Source organism: Pleurodeles waltl, chromosome 3_1 (assembly GCF_031143425.1).
Source record: "Pleurodeles waltl isolate 20211129_DDA chromosome 3_1, aPleWal1.hap1.20221129, whole genome shotgun sequence".
Lineage (NCBI taxonomy): Eukaryota > Metazoa > Chordata > Amphibia > Caudata > Salamandridae > Pleurodeles > Pleurodeles waltl.
In genome coordinates, this window is record NC_090440.1 from 515,659,602 (window position 1) to 515,681,810 (window position 22,209).

At 44.3% G+C, this 22,209-nt stretch overlaps 1 protein-coding gene across 1 annotated transcript in view; it reads left to right on the top strand.

Moving 5' to 3' along the window:
• The first annotated feature begins 11,689 nt into the window (after positions 1-11,689).
• LRRC28 (leucine rich repeat containing 28) overlaps positions 11,690-22,209 on the top strand; it is a 280,795-nt gene continuing 270,275 nt past the window's right edge. Inside the window, exon 1 of the mRNA XM_069222770.1 lies at positions 11,690-11,880. The gene's annotated coding sequence lies outside the window, so the exon portion shown is untranslated. The remainder of the gene's footprint in view (positions 11,881-22,209) is intronic.

Here is a 22,209-nt window from a genome sequence, read left to right on the forward strand (position 1 = left end):
GCTGATTCACAGATACAAACTAGTCCACTAGACAACTAGGATTGCAGAAATTGTGATGGCAAGGTCAAGAATCTACACTTCTCAGTGAAATGTCAATGTGTTGTGAGTCCTGTCCAGATTTAAAATAAAGTGCTTAAATACATTGTTAAAGTGAAGATTAGATGCCATATATCCTAGTTACACAGATAAACTGTACCTCATCTAGTTTTGTTGTCTGCACACCATGTTAGCGGCCCAGGTTTATGCTTGGTTAAAAGAGTCTTTGCACAAGCTGAGCCATGAAAACCTTTGGCACGTATATCGTGCAATAAACATAATGTAAGAATATGATACAATCTCATCAAAATACGAGAAAGTGTATTTCTTTAGCATGCGGAAGCATTCATCTTATACAATCGGGTTATATCACAGCATAAACAGATATTTATTAAAAGTGATACGTTTTTAGAAACATCCATGGCTCGCCCCAGTGGCAATGCCATTAGTGAACTATGAGACTTCAGTAGTCATATAAACCCTAAACATGGCCTAGATTCTTGCTATAGATGCTGCAACATCTAAGTCTTTTAACCCAAGTATAAGAGGTGCTTCCACAGAGTACATCGTGAACGCAAGTATTTAAAAGTGCGCACATGTGATAATAAAGAAAAGGGCTGCTCGGTGAAAAACGTTGCTTGAATCACGGCAATTTGAACAAGCAGAGAAACTGGTATAGATTGTAGGTTATCTGGTGAAATTCAACCACCAGATGGGCATCTCTATTACTCTTGCTCTCTCTCTCTCTCTCTCGCCCGTTTACATCAAAGGTCACTGTAGCTCACTGTGATAAAACTGACCCAGAGAGAGCAGACCCGACTCAGGGCACCAGGTCCAACTACCAAGTCAAGAATGCATTTATTTGGGAGGTGTCACATCTCAAACATTCCCTCTGAAGCTAAGCCCCTGAATATCTTTTAAGATGGCTTGATGTGGAGAGGAGGAATATTAAATCAAACCCCAATAATGCTCACCGCAACTCGAAGTCTACTGTTCTCCAACAAACACCCATTGATGTATAAGCACTCACGTATTGTCCTGTAATCAGATAACAGGCGTTTGACCTACCTATGTGCACCCTTTGTTGGTTCATACACTCTAGCCATAGGAGGACGAAAACCAGGGGATGAAAAACATACATGGTTGCCAAGAATGGACAGTCTAGTAGAATACACCATCGCCACTGGCAGGTGTCGGGTGACCAGGTGTCTCCATCGACTTTGCTTTTGCATACTGGTTTCCATCTGGGTATTTTGGTCTTGGTCCGGAAAACGATAATATCTAAAAGCAAGGAATGAAAATGTAGTGTTTGGTTAACATGAAGCCATTCAGGGTCACTATATGCCGCTGACACTTAAAGACCCCAAAACATCCCGTCAGATGGGGGAGGGAAATTGGGTGGCAATCAGTGTAAGAGACATTTTGCTTGCTCAGACGTTGACTGTAGTTGATAAAAAAGTGGCACCACACTGAACGATGAGTTCACAGTAGTACAAATCTGGCTTTTTAAGTAATAGCTATAGATTTGCTGAGATCAGAGGGTCGCTACCTTTCTTAGAAAACAAACACAAGCCATTTCTTTTCGTGTTACTATTCAGGAACACCAAGTACCGGTAGATGAAAAATAATGTTTGTAAAATTGCCAAAATGATTTCGGTTTGCTCCTCTAATACTCATTCTGAAACAAATTACATAGATCTCAAGTACTTTTTAACTATATGTGCGCTGTTTTAGGTTTTAGTATCAGAAGGCAATAAATGCGGGGTTTCTTGCTTTTCGCAACATTTTTATAGGGTTGTAATAAAAAATACTTGTCAGTCGGCAAAAAAACTGTAGTTGGCAACTCTAGCTTCACCACATCAGTGGCAGTAAGAGCTGCGAAAGTCCAATCAAAATACGTTACAATGAAAAAAAACATTGACTGGATAATCTACTACACAGGACTTGGGAAACGTGAGAGCTCTGGCTGGGATTTCAGAACCAAACTTCTAAAGGGCATATAATCCCAGAATGTAATTGTAGTTCGCCAATAACTAGAATTTGATAAAGATGCCTGACACAACACACCTACATTAGGGTGGCCACCTATTTGTGGTTCACATGGATCATCCGTAAATTGGGGCAGTTCTTTGCAACGAATGCTTTGACGGGAAACATATGTCCATCATTTTAAAGAATGTAAATGATGCTTTCTGACAGCTTAACACATAACTACATATATCCGGTAGTAGCGCCAGCAGGATATGGAGGACTGTGGCAACACTGAATAATGTGACCCACTACAGCCTGTGATGTTTGACGACCACTGGACTCCCAGTAGACCTGCACATATGGGAGAGTGGCCAACTGTTCCACACTTTGTAGGTTTGTCCTGCAGTCACGTCTCTCGTCCTGCTGCCCTTACAAAGGCACTGCGGGATGCTACTCTCTCGCATTGTGGTTCCCCGTCACACTTAACGTGCTCAAAAGGACACGCAACTCTCACTCTTTCAGCCCTTCATGAGCAATGAAAGAGGTCCCTTTTTGGTGGCAAAGAGACAGGAACTGCAGCAAAGAAGGGGTCCTGCACAATCCAACGTCAAGAGCACATTCATTAATTGAGGTTGGAAACCAGTAGATCAACAGACCTGAATGTGTAATGAATACCATGCTGGGACCTAAGGTAGGAGTAAGCCACTGATGAGTATTTTGTTCATTAAACTTCTTTCATAATGCTGACATATATCCCCCATACCCTCCCTCCCCCAACAAGCATCTTCTGATGTGAACGCAGGCACAATAAGCCTCCACCCATACAAAGGCCCTCATTATGAGTTTGGCGGTCAGCGAAACAATGCGATGGAGTTGGTGGTCACACCGCCACAGGCCCGGTAGTGAAGACCGCCATATCACAGGCACTGGGAAGGCACCTGCAGAACCCAGCCAAGTTACCGTTCAGACCGTCACTGTGGAGGGGTCGGCACAGCTGGCGGCAGTCATCTCCAGGCCAGTGGTCAGGCAGTATCCCACGACCACATTACGAGGTTGCACACCACCAGAATTTCCGGGGCAGATCCACCACCACCAAAAGTCTGGCAGAAATGAACAATGTAAAAGGGAACACCCACCTTCAGGAACATAAGCACGTCCGTGGCACACGAATTGCCACTCCTCCCAATGCTCTACCTGGCCATGCAACTCCTGGACCAGCAACGGCGACCAAGATACCAACCGAAAGTACACCAGAGTAGCACACACTGGAGAGAACGACGTTAGTAAACACCACAACACACACACAACACGGGAAGCCACACACACACGCAAACACCCGTACCAACACATTCGCACATGCATACACGCTAATACCCACAACCACCACACATACATGTGGAAGGAAAGCCAGGACAAGGTAGGTATCATCGACACCAACTGTGTTATATATTATAATATGGTAAAATCAGGAATAAAACTATGTACACACAGGCCCAAGGGCCAATCCATAAGTCCCACAGTGCCCCGAGCACACTGGGCACAAGGTGACGCTCCAACATGACTCCTGACTGCAAAGTGCAGTCCTCCACAGGGCAGGGTCATCAATGGGGTATGCAGGCACCTCAGGGGTGGGAGGGTGAGGGTGGGTGGTGCTTTGGGCTTGGAGGGGGGTCCTTGGGCTTGCCCTTGGAAGGGGGTGGGTTTGGGCTTGACCTTGGAAGTGGAGGCAGTGGGCTTGGCCTTGGAAGTGGAGAGAGTGGGCGTGGCCTTGAAAGTGGAGGGAGCGGACATGGGCATGGGCTCGGGTTTGGCAGGAGGAGCAGTGGATGTGAGGGGGCAGAAGTGGCAGGTGGTGTAGAGGCATGGCGAGGCACAGTGGTGGACTGGGAGGCGTAAGGCAGGGGTCTTGAAAGGGTAGCAGGGCGCTTGGGGGAACAGGTACTGAGGCAGTGGCAGAGACCACGGAAAACTCTTGGATGAAACATTTTTTAGGGACACAAGGGAGGTCAAGGTAAGGACTTTGGGAGTGGAGGGAGTGGGTATGGTTGTGAGGTGTGTACGTGGAGGTGCCTTGGGTGTAGGTACGTGGGTGCATGAAAGGTGTGTGCTGGGGGACTGTTGGGTGGGTGAGTGCAGGTGTTGAGATGTAATGGGAGGAGGTGGGGAGGAGATGCAGGGAGATGGCAGGGGGGACGTGTGAGTGTATTTTGGGGTGGTGTCTGCAGGTAGGGCAGATGTGCTACATGTGGGTATGTTGATACTCGTCGTGTCTGCGCCAGTGGTGTATGGGGTGCATGAATGGGGGTCAGATAATGTGGTGACGGTGACAGTGAGGGCACATGTGGCAGGGTCAGTGACTGATGTGGTAATGACTGCAGGTGAGTGGTGACTGTGAGGGGGAGGTGGTGGGGAGTCGGTGCAGGGCGTGGATGTTGTCATGTCTGCATGTGTCTGTTGTGTGTGTGCATGGCGGTGGTGGCCTTTCTGGTTCTTATGTCTGTCCTTGCGTACCGTGTCTGTTCATGTGGATACATGTAGGTCACCACCGACGGCAATCACCATTGTCTCCTGCCTCCCATAGGCAACAGTGTTAACCAATGGTGGGTTGCACAGCGGTCGTGACCACCTACTGCCATGACGTGTTACGCCGGCCGGATGACCTCACTTCCACCTGTCCCATGCATGCAGGGCAGACGGCTGCCATTTTACATGTCCAATGTGTATTGTGGTTGAAATGTTAGTGCATCATGGTTGACATTTTGTGACCTGTGGCCACATCAACACCGTCAACACAGACTATGGTGCAAGACATAATACCAACTCTCTCCTGTTTCCAGGTACGATGTAAGGTTGAGGATGAGGAATACACCAGTGTACATGCCCCTAGTCGACCATGCTACCTTGGAGGAGCGTCATGTCATCCAGACCTATCGCCTGAACCGTGAGACCATCATGGAACTGGTGGCCCAGCTGAAGCCGGATCTGTTGCCTGACATTCGCCATCCCAATACCATCTCTCCCATAGTACAGGTGTTGTCAGTCCTCTACTACCTTGCCTCAGGCTCCTTCCAGATCACAGCGGGCCTGGTAGCAGGGATGTCGCAGCCCATGTTTAACAACGTCCTGAGGGATGTGCTATGTGCCCTGCTCAAACACCTGGGCAGCTACATCCGGTTCCCCCACAGTGCAGAAATGCCCATTGTCAAGGCTGCGTTCTACAGTGTGGCACACATACCTCATGTCATTGGGGCCATTGATGGCACCCACGAGTAAACAGGTCTATAGGAATCGCAAAAACTTTCTTTCGGTTAATGTGCAGGTGGTGTCTCTCGCGGACCAGTACATCTCCCAGGTAACAGCCAGGTTCCCCGGCTCTGTGCATGATTCCTTCCTCCAGTGGAACAGCAGCGTCCCACACATGGTGGCACCACTACGACCGGTGGGACCGGGCCTGGCTCATTGGTATGTACCCCTGCATATGTGTGCCCCTCAACTCTGCACTCTTGTGTCCCTGCCCTATCGCCCTCCTGGTCTTAACTGCCTCTTACCTCAGTGCACACAGGTGGCTCTGGCTAGCCCAACCTGCCCTGGCTCTTGACACCCATGACACATCCAAATTCAGATGCAAAGGACCATTACAATGAGGCCCACAGTCGTACCAGACGGGTCATGTACTTCAGCCTGCTTAAGGCCAGATTCTGGTGTCTGCATATCTCTGGGGGTGCCCTGCTCTAAAACCCACAGACGGTGTGCCAGATCATTGTATTCTGCTGCAGCTGCACAATCTGGCCCTGAGGCATCACATCCCATTGCTGGGTGCAAAGGAGGGGGTAGCTGTATCAGTAGCTGATGAAGGGATTGATGAGGAGGAGGAGGAGAATGATGAGGATGCAGCTGACTCCAGGGTAGAGCTGATTCAACATTATTTCGACTGAGATGCAGGTATGTGTCAACTGTCTGGTATGTGTCCTCTACAACTGTCTGCCTTGTCCCTGTTATCACCTGTTGTATGTGACCCCTGACGGTATTGGTTGCAGCTCTGACTCTGGGTGGGTTGGGGGGGTGTCAAATGTGCCCATGACTAGTCACAGTGTACAGGTCAAGCCTATAGTCAGGCAGCTGTTGAGCTGGTGCACTAGTGCCATCAAAGTGTATGTACAATGTTCCCTGAGTTGCCAGTTCAAGTGCTATGTGTGTGCCACACAGGGTTGTTGCATCTGTGCAGCATCTATCCTGTGAGTCGACATTGGGTGGCAGTGCTACATTGTTGTTGGTGGCAGTGGGTATGGGGTCAGGTCTGGTGCTGGGTGCTGTGAGGGTGGGACCATTGGGTTGTTATGTGTTGTTTTGTGTGTTTGTACTGGCCATATGGTTGTGGACTTGACTGCCTTATCTGCCTTGGATACCTGTTCCTACAGTGCATTTGTGCCATACCACTGGCTGCCGCTGACGTGGAGTGCTCTGATGGGATATGGCCAGTGGCAGGGGCCTGCTGGTGGATGGTGGACTCACGCAGGATGGTGGTCAGGTCCTTCAGCACCCTTGCTATGGAGACCATGGTGGCATTGTGGGCCTGCCACTGTTGCATGGCCTTCTGATGGTATTCCCCCTGCAGCCTCTGGGTCTCCTGCATGGTAGTGAGGATCTGGGCCACTGTGTCCTGGGTCTGCTGATATACACCCAAGACTTGGTTGAGGGTGTCCTGGGCAGTCAGTTGGTGTGGCTGCCCTAGCCTTGGACCATGGTTCCCCTCAAACTACCCCTGGCACAGTGTGCCCACTCCCAGTAGCAGCAGGGCCTTCATTGTCTGGGGTGTGTGCCCTTGACACTGGCCCCTGTACTATGGGCACACCTCTGATTGTGAGGTCTTTGGGGCACAGGTTTGGAGTTCAGAGGCTGGCTGTGGTGTTGTTGCCACATGGGTGGGGGTGTCCAGTGTATCTAGGGTGGGTCTGCTATTGGTGGACTGTCCAGTGGCCCCAGATTGCCCAGGCAAGTCATCTCCATCCAGACATCCAGTGGGGCCTTCACCCTGGGGAGGGCTGTCTGAGCCTGGCATCCTCTGCAGGGTGGCAATGGCAGGGGTACCTGTGGATAAAAACGGTAGGTATTAGTTTCGTAACTATAGTTGTTATGCCCCTGTTGTGATGCATGCAGTAGCTCGACTTGCTTCCCAGTGATGGCAATGACAGCTGCTGCACTGCAGACACTGATTTGGTGTAGGGGTTTGTGGCATGGTTTCCATGTGCCATGGGGTTGTGGATGGTAGTTGGCATTGCTGTCATTGCCATGTGTTGTGATGAAGTCGAGGCAGCCAGTAGATGTGGGCTGTGGTATGGTTGTCCGTGCAGATGTTCAACTGTGCAGTGGGTCTGTGGTGTGTTGCTGTGTGGGTTGTGCTGGATTGTGGGAGTTGTGGTTCTTCACATTGTGGTTGTCATCTGTGCATTAGGAGACAGTGAGTAGGGATGTTGGGTGTGGGGTGGTGTGGCATGTAGGAGAGGGGTGTGGGGTGTTTGGGACGGATACAGTTGGGTGGGTATGCTGGGCAGGGGTGGTTGGTGCTTGTGGGGTATTGTTGACATACCAGAGTCGTGCCCTCCGTTGATGCCAGTCAGGTCCTCTGGTTGCATGATGTCCAGGACCTTCTTCTCTCAGGATGTCAACTGAAGGGGAGGAGGTGGGGCTCCCCACCAGTCTTGTTGATGGCTATCTGATGCCTGGGCAAGATGGAACGGACCTCCCCCCTGAGGTCGTTCCACCTCTCCCTGATGTCCTCCCTTGTGAGTGGGTAGGTGCTGACTGCGTTCACCCTGTCGACGATCCTCTGCCATAACTCCGTCTTCCTGGATATCGATGTTTGCTGTACCTGGACTCCCATGAGCTGTGGCTCTACTCTGATGATCTCATCCACCATGACCCGCAACTCTTTGTCAGTGAACCGTGGGTGCTTCGGGCCTGACATGTTGTGCGGTGGGTATGTGGTGTGCGTGTCGGGTGCAGTGCAGGGTGTGTGGTGATGTTGGTGTGTTTGGCTGTGGGTGCTGGTGGGCTGTGGTGGTAATTTGTACAATGTGTGTGTGACTTTTTTTTTGTTGTGTTAGGGGTGTGCTTCGTGTCAAGTGTGTCTGTAGCTGCTCGTAGTTGTCGCGAGGGATTGTGGATGTGTGTGGGGGTGTTATATGGTGGCATGTGCAGGCGTGCGTGGTGTGTGTATGAGTTTCAGGTGTGGGATATTCGAACTGGCCAATGTGGTGTTGGCTACTTTCAGCGGTGCCTTTTTCAACCGCTGCGGTGTGAACTGCCAACGGTTTACTGCCATGCAATGTACCGCTATGCTGGAGGTTGCCTCTAAATATGAAGGTCGGAATGGTGTTGTGGTGGCGGGCCGGTAGTTGACCAGTCACACTTTCACCGTGGGTTGATGGTGGTGTTGGTTTTGTGTGTTTTTGGGCGGTTTGTGTTCTGTGACACGTAATTTGGCGGTCTTTATACCGCCACCACTGGCGGTATGGTGGCGCCATTTCGCATGGCGGTCTTGCCCGAAGACCGCTGAAATCTTAATGCAGGCTAAAGTGTCCTGCGAAGTAATAATAGAAAGTTTCCCACCTTAAACCTACTTATGCCGAAGGAATTGGCATCTCTGCTTACCCGTCTCTGGCTACTGATGTTTATTTAAATTGACAGCTAAAATGTGTGGAGGATCAACACAGTAGGCAGTCATAAAAATCTATGCATGTTATATAGGATCATCAATTATTAGCTTGTCTGTCTCTGGCTGCCCTTGGTTTACTAAATCTGCAACCAAAAAGCGGGATGGTGAATAGAGAAGTCTTTTTATTTCTCACACTTTTGCATGATTCCCTTAATCCCATTCTGCTGATAAAAAAGAAAACATACAATGCCCATACCCACAGAAAATGTTTATTGTACTCTTACCCAAAGTTCTCATTTAATAAAGACAAAATGTCAATGTTTTATTGCAACAAATTATATTTTAAATCATTAATGGATAAAAGAAAGCAAAATGAATTTCCAAGTAACGTGACCAATTTTTTAAACGCTCAACATTCTTATATACATAACACATTAGTATAAACTGTCTGATACGCAGAAACAGAACTGACATTGGCTATGGGCAAAGTCACTCAGCTGTTAGTCAAGGTTTTCCTTTTGTCAGCAAACCCAAACTCTGTTTCTGGGCTGATCACTTGTAATTATCCCATTTTCCTTAATGCTGAAATATGAAGCAGAAATCATTTCAGTTGTAGACTGAGCAACACAAAGAAAAGCCTTAGTGATATGTGATTAAATAGGCTACAATTCTGTCACAAAATGAATTGTGAGTCAAAACATTTCAAATAACCAGAATGGTACTTGTTGATACACTAGTGATAAGCTCAACAAAGGCGTCTCCTAAATTTTGGACTTCTGCTATAATCTATTTTTTTCTTATTGTGGATCAGTTGGGAAGTGTTTGACTGCTTTTTTCCAAGTATTGCCTCAAACATCCCCCAAAATCTTGCGGTACTGACCTAATGGGCAGCACGGCTCATATGGAGACTCCTTACAGAGAACAGCATCTTTTTAGTCTAGAAACCCATTTACTTGTTCCATCGATAATAACAAAGGCTTACGTGGGGACAGAAGATAAGTGACTTGCCTCTTGACTTATTAATAAAATGTCAGGGCAGAAGCGGTCTTGTTCACTAATTGTAACATAAGCCACTAAGTGCAGTCATACCATCTAATGTACTGAAGTGTAGAAATCTACATTATACCCTTTTAATTTAAATGTTTGTATCTTAGCTAAAAATAAACTAAAATAAATTGGCAGTCGGAGGCACCTGCATCAGGGTGGGATGCCACTGTTGAGTTAATAACAGTTCTCTAGAGGCTCCGCAGCCCTGCAATTCTTGACTGCTCTTTAGCCATCATCTACTTTATTCTATGTCACATGGGGCAGGGTACCTTTTCTTTGGCCATGGCATACTAGTAGTTTTTAATACCACAATACTGCAGCTTGACAAAAATGAGGTGAATACTGCTGGGATTCCAGCTACCTTCAGAATATTGTGGAACAACTCGAGGGAGCAAGTGACAGAAATTCTCTTATTCAAGCAAAATGATGCAGAGTGTTTTTTTTTTAAAGTTTCTGGAACTTTTTATACCACACTTGGAAAAATGATTTGATTTTTTCAGAAAGCCATGGGGTTTGCGGGATGTGTTAACCTTCCAGCAACTCTTCAAAGCTGTTGATGGTGTTAACCTCAACCATCATCTGCAACTTCCGTACCTATGCAGCAAATACAGTTTAATTGTTCCTGCGTTGCAAGTTGTCAAAGGCAATAATCTATTCTAGGTGCTGAAATGGCAATAAGACTTTTTAAATTTGCTTGGTTAAATTCCCAAAGTTAAAAAAACTTGTGTAATTTATGACACCCATGGTGTGTGGCAGGAATATAGCAACCAATATATTTTTTCCCAAATTAAAGTCACCTGGACTGACACACGAAATGACTGTCATCTCAAACTGTGAAATCAGAACTTCAGATCCTGATTAATTTGAAATATCCCTGTGTAGCATTCTATTAATTTGTTTTTGGACACAGGGAACGTTTTAAGTTTGCAAACTGTGATAAAATGTACACTTTCAAAAAGAAAATCTACAAGTGCTACTACCTGTGAACTCAAAATCCAGGTTCAGCAACACGGTGATGCTTCTGGCACTACCACTAATGGCATGGGGTACAACTGTGTCGTTTTTTGGCTGTCAAATTTTTCTCAGTATCTATGTTTGCATCTTTTAATCCTTGCGTAACTCAAGCTACAAGTGAGTGTTTCATGCTGCTTTGTATTATACAAACCGAAGATTATCATTCTATTTTGGTGTGTGCTTGTCCAACATCTATATTATAATTAAGGCTCCCTGCTTTCCGCTTTTACTAAGTCCTACGGAGAAAAACAGGCAGAAAACAATGGGGAGGAATAACAGGCATGGGGGTTAAAAAAAGAAAGACATTTTAGTAATGAGACTTAAAAGACAGCAGACACGTATAAGGTTGATACTAACATGTGCATGCTCCTTGCCATATCATTGGAACCTGTCAGGAAGTAGTTGTTAATTTTATCAGTTAAAGAAATGTGGGAATATACTATTTTTCAGTTTAAATATTTCACAAAACCCAAAGTAAATATAGAAATATTCAGATATCGGCAAAATAAAAATACAACCGGAAATGTAAAAAAAATACATAAAACCGGAAACACTATTTATTATTACGTGAATTCACAGATATTACCGTAAAATTGACTTTTTATGATGAATTTTGACCCTTTCCCCTGAATTGCTACAGCCACTGCAAGAGATTGCTATCTTGCCAGGGGGGGGACCGTACCCTACACGCCAGACTTCTTGTTTCGGGTGGAAACCTCCTGTCCCTAAACTACGTTAATATGTGAAAACCAGATAAATTATAAAACGCGCGTATGACTAGGCTGTAGTGAGATCCTCTTGGTGTTGTTCTTTCAAGTAAATTCTACAATTGATTAAAAACAACGACCAGCCCACAGAAGGAAAGTCTACCCATTCACTAAAACAGTTGATGCGCCGAAAGCCAAAGCCTTTCACTAAACCGGAAGAAAGCTCCGCGCTGCTCCGGAAAGCATGGGCCAGCCGCCCGCGAGCCGGCACTGCTGGCCGGGGTGCGTTAAATCCTTGCATGTTGAGGTCGGTACCGCCTTCGGCGAGGAAGGCATTGTACGGGCAGATTGACCGCCGGGAGCCCCAGACTCTGACACAAGTCAGGAAGTCTAGCGTGCTGGACAAAGGGGAGATCTGCGCGGCAGAAGCCGGTCGCGCCCTGATAGCGGGTTAGTGCCGGGAGAGGGAGCCGCTTATTGAGAAATGTGGTGCATACTAGTTTCAAAATTGACAGCTTGCTTTAACGTGTTACATTGCAGTTACCAAACGGGGGCAATATCAATATAAAGTTGCTCATTTTTTAAACTACCTTAGTTTTTCAGCATTACCAAGGAAGGAATGGTTATCTGTAACAAACCATTAATATTAACGTTGAACGGTGCAGAGAATGAGGCTCTCCTTTCCAACACTTATGGGTTGGGCAAGTGTGTGCCAAACATGCTGACTTTGGGAACTTTCTGCACAATAGGTTAGAGCACGTTATTTTAGATGAGTGGAAACCAAATACATCCAACATAAGCGCTCTATAGTTTAACTCATGGTCCCATCTCCCTCCTAACTTGCAGCCTTTGGACTGTTACTTTTCTCAGTTAAGTCCTTGAGGTAATTTCCCTCGCATATCCACTCTCTATAACCCCTAATTTCACATCAGCAGTGTTACTTACATTTTACTTCTTAACATGTGGTGTTGGGACATTAATCTGGTCTCATATTTTTAGGTAGAGCAGGAGTCTCCAACATTTTCTGTAGTGAGAGCTACTTTGATCAGTGAAAACCATCGCAAGCTATTGAAGGCTAATAACTCGCTCATTGTTATAAGATGCCCCTACGTCCAAATTAATTGACATTAAGCCTAATATCCATAGAGCTAGGTACTATGCCTGCTGACAAGGAACTTTATAAAAATGAGCTGAACACCTACCATCAAGGCAAAAAGAGGGCCCAAACAAACTTGTTCTCCAGTGAAATTGCTATGTCTGAAAACAACCTAAAGGGGTTTTCAAGATTGTTAGAAAAATGTGAATCCAAATGCCTTTGCACAACCTCTTAAGGCCTCTCCTGAATTGTGCACACAGCTTTCCGATTTTTTTCAATTATGAGATCAGAGATATTGTGGATGCTGTAAGCGTATCCGGATCTAATAATGCCCCAGTCATTAACTAGTCAGAGAACCAGCCTTCTACTACTTTAATCACTTGTTCCTGATCTTTGACAGAATTTTCTCCCATTTCATTGGAGGAATTTGAGAAAGTCCTAAAAATCTGTAAATCTGGGTTGCCAGATGATCCTTGTCCCTCCCACATTTTAGCGACCAATCATGTGGCTATCAATCCTATTCTCAGCTCCCTCCTAAATGATTCCTTACTCCAGTCTACTGTCTACAGTTGTTGGAAAATAATTAAGATGCTAATCCCTCTTCTTAAAAACAAAATCAACCGATACATTTAATTTGCCTAATTACAGGCCTATTTCATTACTACTGGCCTTGTCTAAGATTCTGGAGAAACTGATGGACCCCAGCAGTTGGTTGTTGCATCCATCCCAGTCGAGCTTCCACCCTGACATAGTACAGAGTCTACTTTGGTGGGAGTTTCCAATACCATCAAGTTACCAGTAGATCAAGGGAAGCACATTGAACTACTGCTTTTAGATTTATCGGTGGTGTTCAATACAAAATCCCACCATACCCTACTACAGTGGTTGATAAATAGTGGGATAGGTGGGGCCGTCTTACCCTGTCTTTTCTGTCTGACAGATGCCAGTATATATGGATGCCACCTTTTGCTTCAGACCCCAAACTTCTAAGATTTGTCATTCCTCTAGGCTCTGCCCCGAGTCCTACTCTATTCAATGTCTAAATGACAGCTCTGGTGGAATCCTCTGGCATGCCGGTAATATGGGACAGTGATATTCCAAATGCCCTAAGTAGATTCAAATAATGTCTGCAATATTTTAGTGGATGAGTCTGTCTAACCTACAATGTAACACTTGTAAAACTGAAATATTAGTCTTTGGCACCCCTCCTCCATCTTGGGGAGGAGAATTTAGGCCTGGTTCTGTTCCATCTCCTCCCACTCCTGCCACAGTCGTACGCAACACTGGGGTGAAGTTTGACAGTAGATTATCCATAAGCTCTCAGGTGGGCAGTGTAGTAGACGTGTGCTTTCGCTTTCTGAGATCTTTTAATAAAAGGTTTTGTTGCTGTTACCTGCACATTGCCAGAAGAGGGTAATCCATTCCCTGATAACCTCTCGACTGGATTACGCCAAACACACTGTACTGAGGTCTCCAAGCATACCATCTTAAGAGGTTCCAGTTAGTGCTGAACGCTGCAGCTCGGATCTCTGGAAAAGCAATCATATTTGTCAGCACCTTACGGAGCTGCTCCGTGAGAGAGTTCAAAGCAAGGGGCGTGTGCTGGCCCCCAGAGCCTTCTATCAGTCAGGTCCTTGTTTCCTGTCCAGTGGACTCACACATTACCTTCTAGTACGAACTCTGCGCTCTTTAGATGCTTTGTTGGCAGCATCTCTAAAACTGAGAGATGGAGCAGCTCTTCATTTTTGGCTGTCGCCGCCACTGGCTGGAATGCCCTACCCTTCTATTTGTGGGCCGTGAAGGATGAAGTATCCTTCAAACGTGGCTTTAAAACTTGTTTTTTTGGTCTGGCATTTCAACAATCCATCTTGATCAGTGGTCAATTAACCTTTAGCACTGGAACACACTTGAATAGCCATGTGCTCTACAAGTAGCCATGTGCTCTACAAAAACTGTGATTTTGATTGATTGATGGTTTGAACAAAATACTTTGACTAGGCTCACTGTGACAGGTCTGCCATGCGTGTTAGTGAGCGAGTGGTCCTTGGGAATGTATGCACCTGTGTGCATATGGATGGTATATATGTGTGCAGGTGATTGAGAGACTGTGTTGTATTTACTTGTGGCACTTGATATGCCTTTTGCCATATGTGGCACAGGTACTTGTATAACCCAAACATACAACCATTTTTTTTAAATGGGAGAAATTTAAAGTGTCGAAAAATGGTCAGAATATGGAACATTTTTCTGCACTTAAAGTTCTCCCACTTAAAATAATTATAGTATTTTTCATTTATGATTATGCACTATGTTGGGAAAATTAAACTGAAGAATTAACTTTGTTTGTATAGATTCCATAAAACTCATCCTTTACATTTTCTCCTATTTCCAAGTGTCACATTTACAAACAAGAGGCATCTTGCACCTAGTGGCCTGGAGACATGATGCCATATTTATAACAGAAAAAAACATTTGTTTAAATGCGAGGAATTCTCAGTGATGAAACATTCTTAAAAAAACATTAAGATGTAATTGGCTCAATTAACATTGGAGAAAGATATTAAGACCCTAATAAAGGCTTTGGCTAACAGAAAAGCCCGTCCGCCAAAGTCCCGTGGTCAGGATACCACCAATGCGGTCCCCTTTCTGCGGCCCCTATTATGAGTTTCTCGCTAGCCTAGAGAGAAACAGCCCACTACATTGATGCTGGCTCACAATTGAGCCAGCGGCAATGTTGCAGTGCGAATGGTGCACCAGCACCCGTCGCGCTTTTAACTGTCTGCTAAGCAGACAGTGAAAAACGAGACAGGGCTGGCCATGGGGGCCCCCTGAACCCTGTCTCCTCCAGCCTTTACATGGCGCTGCTACTGCCATGTAAAAGCTGGTAGAGAGGTGGCTTGAAATCGCCAAGGCAGCGCTGCTCACAGCACTGCCCTGGTGAATGAGGACCGCCAGCCCCTGCAGTGGAGGAGAAGTGGCGGTGCTGGCGATCCGACCATTGCGCAACCGCCATGGTCGTAATTGTGGTTGCCGGACCACCACATTGGCGGGGGTCTGATCGCCACCGTGGCCCTTGCGGTCTTAAGACTGCTAGGGTCGTAATGAGGGGCTAAGACTTAGGGGCTCATTACGAGTTTGGCGGCCTCTCATCGGGAGGGTTCCACCACCATGGCGGTGCCATCACCCCCGCCCTATTACAAGATTTCCGCTGGTCTGACCTGGCTGACTGGCAGAAACCTTGGAATGGAGCATTTACGGGAACAGTGCTACGAGATAACACTCGGCTCTTTTAAAGGAGCCGAGTGCTATCTTGTAGCACAGAGGGGGCTGTCCTGCACCCTCGGAATGCGCATTGTCTGCAAAGCAGAAAGTCCGCATTATGATGGTGCTAGACAGTGGGGACCCTGCCCCCCCTATGGCTTCCTGTACTTGTTCTCCACCAGCCTTTTCTTGGTGGTGAAACCGCCATGAATAGGCTGGTGGAAACCAAGGTTGTAATCAGCTGATTGTAACCAAGACCGCCGTCACCCCGTCAGAATCTAGGATCCTGGTGGAGACGGTGGTCGGATCGCGGTCTGACTGAAAAAATTGTTATTTGGCAGCTAGACTGCCACAGCCTTGGCGGTCCGACCACCGTGAGGCTGGGGGTCTTATGACCACCAGCCAAGTAATGAGGCACTTAATGTTTCATAGAAAAAGTTTTCTTTACTTTAAACTTTTCCCATTTAAAAAAAAAAAAGGACCATTTTCAGGTCTAAATATTGCACAGTGTCTACTGGCCATCGGTAGCAAAAGGCCTACTGCTTGTAAATGTGAGACTTTGAAATGGGAAAAAAATTAAAATGAAGAGTTAATAATTTAATTTAATTTTTTCCCATTGAAAAGCATTCAGGAATATTATTTTGTTTTCACACTTCAATATTGAGTCGAAAAGGACTTTTATTTAAGAGTTAAATACTTCAGTGATTCACCTCTGTGTCCCACCCTGGCCCATAAATCTGACTGAGGACTGCTCATTATCAGCCTCTGCTATTTGCAGCCTGATGATAATAACTTTAAAAGAAAAAAGTGACCTTGTGCTTTCCTTATTCAGAAGTGAACCAAAGGCCAGCTGCTTTGACAGTGTCTAGAAGCTACTGGTAGCTTGTGCTCGACTGGTTGAAGACACCTGAGGTAGAGCCTGCCTAGGACATACTGTTAGCTTGCCAAAAGTTTACAGAGGCTTGCAGACCACATATTGCGAACTGTTGATTGGCTTTCCTGCCAATCTCTTTGCCACCTTCTTATTTGTGTTCACTCCTGGCATGTCAATCTTGTATTTTTTCCTCCCATGAATCACAGTCTGTTTACAATCTCTTTGATTGGCTGGTGTCTGTGCTTTCAGTGCTTGCTTTTGAAGCATGACTTTTTTCTTTTGGGTTAAGCACCCCATGTGAGTTCCTGTTTTTTTTTTTTTCGTTTACTTCTCTCTCTCTCTCTCTCTGTTGCCCACTGTGGTCCTTTTGCTTCTCCAGGCCTCCCTGCCATGATGGGCTCACTTTTGTGACCTCTCCTCGTTGTTTTCTCACTGTGTGCTTCTCCCCCGCTCCATACTATAATTAAATGCCCAATTCTTCTTTTTGGGTAGTGTGGCTTCTGCTTGTCTTCTCTCTACTCTCTTAGTATCTTTTCCTTCTCAGTTCTTTCTATTCATTGTAATGCTTTCTGTATGTTTTTATGACTTTTATTTTTAACCTCTTCTTTTCTGTTTCCTTTTTTCTTCTCCATTGTGATTTCATATTTCCTCCCATTCCTCAGAATTACAATGTTTTTATCTCTTCCTAATGTTTTCTTGCTACATCTTATCTGATTCTTATCTCTCAGCATGCTCTCTAAATAATCTATCATCTACTTCTCATCTACTTTTGTAGTTGCTGAATACTCAGCATACTAGTCTAAATTACTCCTTTTTCATCCCCTGCTCTTTCCAGTGTTTCATTTAATTGTTTTCTCTCTTCATTGTCTTTCACCTTATCAGGCACTTTTTTTGGTCTCTGTTCCTTTCTTTTCTGTACATTCTCACTTTCTCCCTCTATATCTGCTGGCTGCCTCTTTCTCAGCCTTTTTATATGCTTCCCCACCCTCTCTCGCCACTGCCTCTTTCACCACCTTCTAAAGTCAATTATTCTTCCATTTCCCTTTTGAGAGGCCTGTGCCTGTTAATTCAATTTTTTATTGATTTTTGGCTGACTTCTGTTCAGTCCTGTTTCAAGTTTATTTCTCTTCTCCAGCTTGGCTGTATTTCTCACCCTTCTGGCTTTTACTATTTTGGTGGCTTCTATCTTCCCCCTCCTTTTCCATTTTCACTCCCTTCATCCTGCCTCTTCCTTTCTAGTGTTTCCTCCTTTCTCTTCTCTTTTAGAGCATCTTTTTTTCTCATCTTCTGTCATTTTTAGGGGCGAGCCTGCATAGCATGCGCTTGCGTATCGCTTGAGACGCTGTAGTAGTTAGAAAAGGGCTCGGAGCCCCACCTATGTCACGTCAGTGTTTTTCATTGGTTCGTGGGCTTGCTGTTTAAAATCTGCTTGCTTTCATTAGTGGAAGGCATGCATACGTCATGCCTTTTCCGGTGGTTAGCTCTCCTCGAGTGCAGTGACCAAGTACTGAAAACATACTAGGTTCACTCTTTTCCGACTACTTTTTCTTTTTTTACCCAGCGCGATCTTGCTTGTTCGCGCTTGTTTTTTTCCATTTAATGAGGCAAGAAAAGTCCGGTTGGGAGTTTACAACTGTTAATAGCTCTAACTCGGAAAAATGTGAGACCCATTGTATTGCAAATGCTTGTTTATTATTTCATTCGTTCTCCGTCTCTGTTGTTTCTTTCCAGTGTTACTTTTTCTTTTAAATCATCTTTCTTATCTCTTGCCTCACTTCTCTCCCTTATCAGTTTACTCCGTCTCTTTTCCGCACTACTCTTTTTCTTGTTTCCTGTCTGCTACAGCATTTTACTTGAAGATATATTCATAGTATTAATCTCAATGCAGTATCTATCTACAATAAATATACTGCATAGATATCCCACTCTATCACCATATTCTCTTTTTGGTACTTGTTCTATCTGACCATCTCTTCTATCACAATTTCTATTTCTCCCTCTCTTCCCAATGTATCTTTCTCCTCTCTGTGTCATCTTTTTGCCTATTTCCTTCTGTAAGTTTTCTCCGTTCTCCTCTTTCCTGTGTGCCTTTCTTTGTGCTCCTGGACAACAGGAGGGAGGGATGAAGGCAATTAGATGATTTAAAAAAGCACTATGACGGGTCCAGGGCTGGCTGCATCATTGAGCTTTTCTTTGTTATGGCTGCGGCAACACAGACAACGGGAGGGTGGGAGCTGGAAGGGAGGAAGGAAGCAACATGGACAACAGGAGGGTTGGAGAGAAGAAACAACATGAAGAGCAGGAGAACAGGTGTGGAAGGAAAAAAGCAACACAGACGAGGGTTGGGTGGGAGGGGAATAAACAACATGGACAAGGCAGTGTTGAAGGGGAAGAAGCAACGTGGACAAGGGGAATTGGAGAAGAGAAGGAAGACAGACAAGGAGGAATGTGTGAGGAAGAAGCAACACAGATAAGGGGGTGCCATGCGAAGAAACAAAATGGACAAGGATGACAGGGAAGGAAGAAAATAATACCTCAATCACGACACGGGCAGCGGAAGAACAGTATTCAAAAGGAAGCAATCAGTACTTGGGCCATGCTCCACATGAAAGAAGAGCAAGTGAAGCCAGCACCTGCTGGCCAATTAAGAGGCAGCAAATTATAGTGACAATTAAGCCAACAAATGAAAAGCAATAGGCAGGTGCCAAGCCTCTTGTATACAATATCTCTTGTAAGTGACAGCACATGCTTGATGCCTTAGGTGACACCTAAAAATGAAATTCATGTTGGCAATAATGGGCTGGTGAACTCTTTTAAAACACAATCTTTTGGGGTGGCTAATGATTAATCTGCGAGACCATTTATGTTAGAAATGAATTCTGACCACATCTCTTTTGTTCTTCGTTTACAATCTAAACCTTCACAGGGTACGTCTTCTGTGCTATTATGATAAATCGTATTCGCAAGTCATTCCAAAACAGCAGGCCCTATGACTGGCCTCCCCACCCTTAAAATTTATCTATGTAAAATTAGAGTGGCTTTTGTAAAAATGTAGCATATTTTAACAGCTTTGCTTGAAAAATCAAGAAAGCTCACAGCAACCAGAACACCCAGAATATCAGTTGAAACTTTAAAGACATTTCCAAAAAAAAAAGAATAAACAGATGGGCAGTTCTTAACAAGGAGTATAAATTCAACAGAAAGACAATATCCGTTACATTCATTAGAGTTGCTTCTGTAATTGTGTGCAACTTGTTTGGAGAAGCAAGGCACAGTGGGCTAGTTATCCTGTCATACAATGGAAGGAAGGGATATTTATATAAGATTTGTCTGAAGACGAAGACAAAAACTTTATGAATGCATAGGGCAACTTTATTGAGCTTTGTGTTGTCACTGGAGCTATAGATCTGTGGGCCCTTCGTAGTCTACATTGAAAATGTAGCCCCATCATGTCTCCTGGATAAACAGAATATCTGATTGCGTGTCTTATATTTATTTCTTGTTTTTTGTTTCTTAGAGGAATTCAGTAGTTTTAAAGTTGGCGAAAGACGACTGTTATGTGGCAAGCTTGATTTGTGTTAATGATAAAACCTCAATAAAAAAACAATAATGCGCTTTTTATGCAGATTAGTCTTCTCTTTCTAGTTCAAATTTAGTTTTGTGGGCATTTAAGTGCAGTTTATGCTCTAGTACAAAAGACATGCTGCAACCATGGTCCTGTTCAGCTCTGTTAGGATGTTAGGAATGGTACAATCTATTGAGAAATAGTTCTTTGGAAGTTGACACCTTGAGCAAGCTGAAAGCTTAGACCGAAGATATTTGCGTTATGTCCTTGAGTTTATATCCAGGGTACAAAGTTAAGTGGTGGTCAGGGCCTGAATCTCTGAAATCTCTGAAACTACAACAAACAGCTTTCACTAATAGACATAGCACAGGCAATTTGTGATGTGGACTTGGCTCACAACAGTTTGTTATTATAATAAATCTGGGTTTTCTGGAAGTGTACCAGAGGACATGTTTTGGGAGAGAAATAAATTAATAGAGCGGGCTCCCTAATACTCTTTTCAATGGAGCCCAAAGACCAACATTTAAATGATCAGCCATGCTGTCGGAAGAATGACTGTATCCATTCCAAGATTTTTTTTATCTTATTGTCTACAGCGTCTTGGCAGAATGAGTGAAATATTATCAGTATTATGTACTTATACAACGTCACATGTATGAGCACACCCAGCCATCTCACAATATCATTCAGAAGAGATTTTATTGGCTGCAAAGATGGGGGTTGACCAAGCAAGTTCTTACAGTCAGCAAAGATACATCTGAGGTTACCAACCTACTTCAGCAAAATAGTTCAGAATCTATATTCTAATACGTTACTAATCTACATAGAGGATCTCATGTCAGGGGCTTTCCTCGTTCATGTGGTGCTTGTCAGGGCTGCCTCCTTTATACATCCATTTTTGTGCCATGTCAAATCTTCTGTTTTTCATTTGTGATATCATTAGGCAGTTACCCCCTTTGTGTATAGGCAGAACAGCCTTCAAAGGTCTGCCACAATACTGAGTGATAAAATAATCATACAAAAAGAAGACTGTGACCAAAATATTGACTGCTATAAGACAGTGATTCTAAATCTCACATCTGCATACCTTGAAGATATATACCAACAAATATAGGTGCATGCAGGTATGTATAGTACATTCATACTTATGCATATATACTTATCCATATACTTACCTTCAAAACATAACACACAGTGGTAGATACTTTGGGAGGACAATATTCACAACTTAGTGATAAAAGTGAATACCGCTTAAAACATGAAATTCTTAGTGATGGGTAGAATTGTATTATTTTGAGAATAATTTTAATATTGTTCAGAAATACATATCCACTATTACCTTTAAAGTAATATTGTGAGTCTTTTCAAACAAAACACTTCTAATAATTAATTAATCAAGAAATGTATACTGAAAAGAGCCCCTCATAGAAACTTTCAAAATAAATAAATAGCAGCCCAGGGAACAGTTTAAAAAAAAAAAAACTTTTAGTAAAGGGTTTTTAGGCTTTCCACTAAAACATCTGGAAAAAGTATGAATAACAAAAAGTCTGTGCAGGACACATGTTAATAGTGTTAAGCGTCTCCCACCTGGTATCATTTTTTATCTCCAGAATAACGTTATCCATAATTTTAACTAAGAATATATTGGCCTTGCCTTAGCAGGGAAATACCCAAATGAGTAATATTATCCCTAACCATTGAATATTCCAGTGCTTTCTTTCATTCCACCAGCTTCCCAATTTTAATCCCTATAATTTGCACCTCCTCGGTATACAGCAAATGGAGTTTAGGTTTATTAAAGAAGAACGCCATACACTGTAGAAGGGCGCAAACATTTAGTATAGAATATTTTTTCTTTCTCCAAAAACCTTTGATTGTGTCTCCCTTTTAGCAGCTATTACATGACTACAAGCATTTCTGGCCAATATCCTGCCATATTCGGTCTTCAAAAGTGTGTTGGCCAAAAGTGTTCCCTCTGCTTTT